This window comes from Scylla paramamosain, chromosome 11, assembly GCF_035594125.1.
Source record: "Scylla paramamosain isolate STU-SP2022 chromosome 11, ASM3559412v1, whole genome shotgun sequence".
NCBI lineage: Eukaryota > Metazoa > Arthropoda > Malacostraca > Decapoda > Portunidae > Scylla > Scylla paramamosain.
Genome location: NC_087161.1, coordinates 1,780,001 through 1,785,000, shown reverse-complemented (window position 1 = coordinate 1,785,000; position 5,000 = coordinate 1,780,001). Strand labels below are relative to the sequence as shown.

Below are 5,000 nucleotides of genomic sequence, written 5' to 3'. Positions count from 1 at the left end.
TCCATTGTCAGGTGGTGGTGGTGATGGAGGTGGTGACACTGGTGGTGGTGAGTAAGGACTGATGCTCCTACTACTGGTGTTGTTGTTGGTGGTGGTGGTGGTGGTGACGGTGGTGGTGGTGGTGGTGACGTTGGTCATGAATTTCCTTTCATTTTGTATCCATGCTGTTTCCGAACGGAGATAGTGACGTGGTGGCGAGGTTTGTCACGCTTACAATACTCCTGTAGCAGCAGCAATAACAGTAGTAGCACCAGAAATGATAACAGCGGTCGTAACAGTAGCAGCAGCAGTACTCGTAGTAGTAGTAGTAGTAGTAGTAGTAGTGACGCTGGTGGTGCTGGTGATGACTCTAGGCACTTGAACAAGACAATAAAGCCACCAACACAGAAAGTCCCTATGGCAGACGGCAACACCTGCTTAGTGAGTGACGCAACGTAATCTACCTACGTCAAAAGATTGGAAGGGGGAGAAGAGGAGGAGGAGGAGGAGGAGGAGGAGGAGGAGGAGGAGGAGGAGGAGACTTGGTAGTGGTGTTGATAGCGCCACAGTCTAGAAGAATAGAGGTAACAGGAGCAATGGTAGTGGTAGACAGGATGTTGGTATTTTCACAGCAAGCAAGGTTACCAGAATATTGTAGAGGGAATGACGGGGAAGACGTAAATGTAATATTGGAGAGAGTGATGGTGGTGGTGGTGGTGGTGGTGGCGGTGGTGGTTGCAGTAGTAATGGTGGTGACTGTGGTGGTGGACGGGTGTAATATCGTTGGTAGGTCTTAGAATATTAGTTAGTAGAAGTAGTTAGTTAGTAGAAGGAATAATAATAATAATAATAATAATAATAATAATAATAATAATAATAATAACAAAAATAATAATAATAGTGAGGAGGATAATATTGGTTGTAGTGATAATGGTAGTAATTGTGATTGGTGAACAGGGGTAATAATGTTGGTAGCACTTAAAATAGTTATTAAAGCAGTAACAGTAGTAATAACAAAAATAAAATAAAAAAGTAGTAGTAGTAGTAGTAGTAGTAGTAATTGTGGTAGTGGAAAGGGGTAATATTGCTGGTATCGAGTTGTCATAATAGGTACGATTCTAAGAGTACTAACTGTTATCGTTGTAGTAACAGTAACAATAACAATAACAAGAACACGAGGGAGACTGTGACAATAACAGTAACAATAACACAGGGGAAGCTGCAAGAAGCCATTAGGCCCACACGTGACGGTCCTCGATTTTAATAACTCCTTAAGTAATCATGGTAAACAAGTCAAGATCCTACTTAACACCAATTACTTAAACGGTAACATTAACTAGAGTAATAATAGTGAGAATAATACAATAGTGAGTACATTGGTGAAGGTTCAACACTGCGACGTACGTGGTAAATAAGTCACGGCACGTTACGAGGAAAGCGTTACTTCTTCCACCGCCAAACTAAAAGGACATCAGCATCGAACTCGTAATCTTTTTTGCACAAGTGATGTAGCAAAATGCCATCCGAGAAGTAGTGATAAAGCTGTACAAACTCCAGTGCATTGCCTATAGATAGACAGTTACGTATATTGATCGAAATTAGTTTTGTTGTTGTTGTTGTTGTTGTTGTTGTTTTTAACGCGAGAGGTGCACTGACCTAGAGCAACAAAAAAAAAACGAATAAAAGACCAGCTTTTTTTTTTTTTTTTTAGGTTTGCATGACAGTAAGTAGACGTATACAAGATTTCTTTTGGCTTAAATGAAAAGTATCCTTCAACCATTTCACTGCAACAAGCAACAATTCACGATAACAAGGGCAGTGTACAAGATCTACATAATCATCCACAAGACAGAGAGAAAAAAAAATATTGGAATAATAGATTCTCCCAATTACAATCAGTTCAATGTGAAGAAAAAAAAAAAAAAAAAACTTGCAAGCTATATTGATAGAAATACGTACTTTATACCAATGAAAGGACCAAGAGGCTCCAATCAAGGTCTTGAAACACACAGATATTCTTTTTTGTATAACAGGCGGTGCAAGGACAAACATTTGGTGGACTAGTAATAACCCTACCACTGTATTTAACATGAAGGATGTATGAATGAATGACTATAATAACATTAACAGCCACGTGGGAGTAGCAATAACGTAACAATAACAGCTTTGGTGACACGTAAAGAATTAGACAAGTTGATAAACATCGTAAGAGCAACAATAGATGATAATAAAGAAAAACAAAACAAGAACACAAATACACACACAAAAAGAAGAAATACACACACACACACACACACACACACACACACACACCACTTAAGAGAATAACAATGATGACACACCTACACACACCTACACACACACACACACACACACACACACACACACACACACCTACGAAGACACACACTTGCATCTCCACCCCTTCCCCCCACACGCAGGTCACTCCACGTCACTCCTACCATTCCCCAAGGTCCATGGAGTCACTGAGGGGCGTGAGGACAGAGGGATAGGGCGAAGGGACGAAGGGCGCCTCAATTTTCAAGGGTACGTAGTTCGAGTCCTGTGGAAAACCCAACAGGAAAGGAGTTTGGGTCTCAATGTGATAAAGCAAATAATAATGTGGGCCGGAAGTCATGAGAGAGAGAGAGAGAGAGAGAGAGAGAGAGAGAGAGAGAGAGAGAGAGAGAGAGAGAGAGAGAGAGAGAGAGAGAGAGTGGTTAGTTGGTGGTTGTTTTGTCATGAAGTTTTCCTCTTTTATTTCCCCTCTCTCTCTCTCTCTCTCTCTCTCTCTCTCTCTCTCTCTCTCTCTCTCTCTCTGTCAATCCCTAGTCCTATCCTAATCTCACAAGTGACTGAAAATTTTAAAGATAGATCAAAAAGGTCACATAAAAAAATAACATCCCATTCAACAATAACAATAATAATAATAATAATAATAATAATGAAATACCGTAAAAACAATGAAAACCACAACCATCATCGTCATCATTCCTATTATTGTTATTTTTATCACGCACCATAGAAAACGTAAGGGAAAGAAAACGAAAACTCAAGCGGGGACTGCGATAGGCTGAGGGCGGCAACGCGGAGCAAGGCGAGGCGAGGCGAGCAGCGTTTGAGCGAGAGAGTGGGAGTAGAGAGTGATCGATACGGAGATGAATTGACACTCTTAGCAAATTATACGCTACCGAGAGAGAGAGAGAGAGAGAGAGAGAGAGAGAGAGAGAGAGAGAGAGAGAGAGAGAGAGAGAGAGAGGATAGCTAGAAAAAAACAATTCTGATGAAATAAATAAATAAACGAAAAATAAAAAGGGGAAACGCATAGAAACATAAGTAGAGAGAGAGAGAGAGAGAGAGAGAGAGAGAGAGAGAGAGAGAGAGAGAGAGAGAGAGAGAGAGAGAGAGAGAGAGAGAGAGAGAGAGGAAAAGAAAAGAAAAAATGACACAATTCACAAGAAAAAATAAAAAAAAACATAGGGGACAGACATATTGAAACACAACTAGAGAGAGAGAGAGAGAGAGAGAGAGAGAGAGAGAGAGAGAGAGAGAGAGAGAGAGAGAGAGAGAGAGAGAGAGAGAGAGAGAGAGAGGATAGCTAAAAAACAAAGAACAATTCTGATTAAATAAATAAATAAACGAAAAATAAAAAGGGGGAAACACATTGAAACATAACTAGAGAGAGAGAGAGAGAGAGAGAGAGAGAGAGAGAGAGAGAGAGAGAGAGAGAGAGAGAGAGAGAGAGAGAGAGAGAGAGAGAGAGAGAGAGAGGAAGGAAAAGAAAAGAAAAAATAACACAATTCACAAGAAAAAAAAAAAAAGAGAGAGAGGGGGGCAGACACATTGAAACACAACGAGAGAGAGAGAGAGAGAGAGAGAGAGAGAGAGAGAGAGAGAGAGAGAGAGAGAGAGAGAGAGAGAGAGAGAGAGAGAGAGAGAGAGAGAGAGGGAGGGAGAGATACCGGGCGCAGACTCCATCCATCCCTACCTACCTACCCTCTTCCCTCTCTCTCCCTCCCTCCCTCTCTCTCTCTCTCTCACTCTCTCTTCCCGTCACTTCCCGCTGAGCCTCTCACCTGGGCACACTCCCGCCACTCCCTCCCGCCACTCCTCCCGTCAACTTCACAGGTAAGACACTTCCTCCCGGCTCCTACCTCACCTGTGGTCGAGGGAAGCCCCAGGGTAGATGAGGAGCTGGATACGAACCCTGGAACAAAGGTCTGAAAGGCAAGCCACTTACCTGGAAGCCACCTGTTGATTGGGGTCTGCCTGGAAGGAGAGAGAGATGTGAGAGGGAGAGGGAGAGGCAGAGTAAGGGAGCGTAAAGGAGGGTGAGGAAGGGGGAGTTATTAACAGTGGTGTTATGGTGTTATCAGTGGTGTGTGTGTGTGTGTGTGTGTGTGTGTGTGTGTGTGTGTGTGTGTGTGTGTGTGTGTGTGTGTGTGTGTGTGTGTGTGTGTGTGTGTGTGTGTGTGTGTTCGTAAAGTGACCGGTGTCAAAGGAAGAGGATGAGGAGGAAGACGAGAAAGAGGAGGAGGAGGAGGAGGAGGAGGAGGAGGAGGAGGAGGAGGAGGAGGAAGAGGATACGCCGGAAGACAAGAAGGAAGAGGAAGAGGCCTGGAACACGACGGAAAAAAAAGGAGGAGGAGGAGGAGGATGGACACACAGTGTTAGAAGAAGAGGAGGAGGAGGAATAATAATAATAATAATAATAATAATAATAATAAGAAGAAGAAGAAGAAAAAGAAGAAGAAGAAGAAAAATCAAGAAGAAAAATCAAGAAGAAGAAGAAGAAGAAGAAGAAGAAGAAAAAGAAGAAAAGAAAGAAAGAAAAAAAAGAAGCAAAAAATTAAGAAAAAAAAACGAAGAAAAACCAGAAGACGACACAAGACAAAAGAAAGAAAACAAAAAGAAAGAAAAGTTTGAAGCAAAATTGTTGTCTCTCTTGGGAAAGGGAAAAAAATTACAATAGAAGGAGATGAATATGACTCTCTCTCTCTCTCTCTCTCTCTCTCTCTCTC

At 42.0% G+C, this 5,000-nt stretch overlaps 1 protein-coding gene and 1 long non-coding RNA gene across 3 annotated transcripts in view; one reads left to right on the top strand and one right to left on the bottom strand.

Moving 5' to 3' along the window:
* The window catches only part of LOC135104800 (uncharacterized), a 51,455-nt gene that overhangs the window by 3,225 nt on the left and 43,230 nt on the right, over window positions 1-5,000 (bottom strand). Inside the window, exon 2 of the long non-coding RNA XR_010270540.1 lies at window positions 4,220-4,244. This is a non-coding gene — a long non-coding RNA (uncharacterized LOC135104800). The remainder of the gene's footprint in view (window positions 1-4,219; window positions 4,245-5,000) is intronic.
* Window positions 3,997-5,000, top strand: part of LOC135104795 (uncharacterized) — a 56,917-nt gene continuing 55,913 nt past the window's right edge. Inside the window, exon 1 of one of the 2 annotated variants that reach the window (XM_064012386.1) lies at window positions 3,997-4,107. The gene's annotated coding sequence lies outside the window, so the exon portion shown is untranslated. The remainder of the gene's footprint in view (window positions 4,108-5,000) is intronic. The other variant, XM_064012387.1, reaches the window with a different exon arrangement.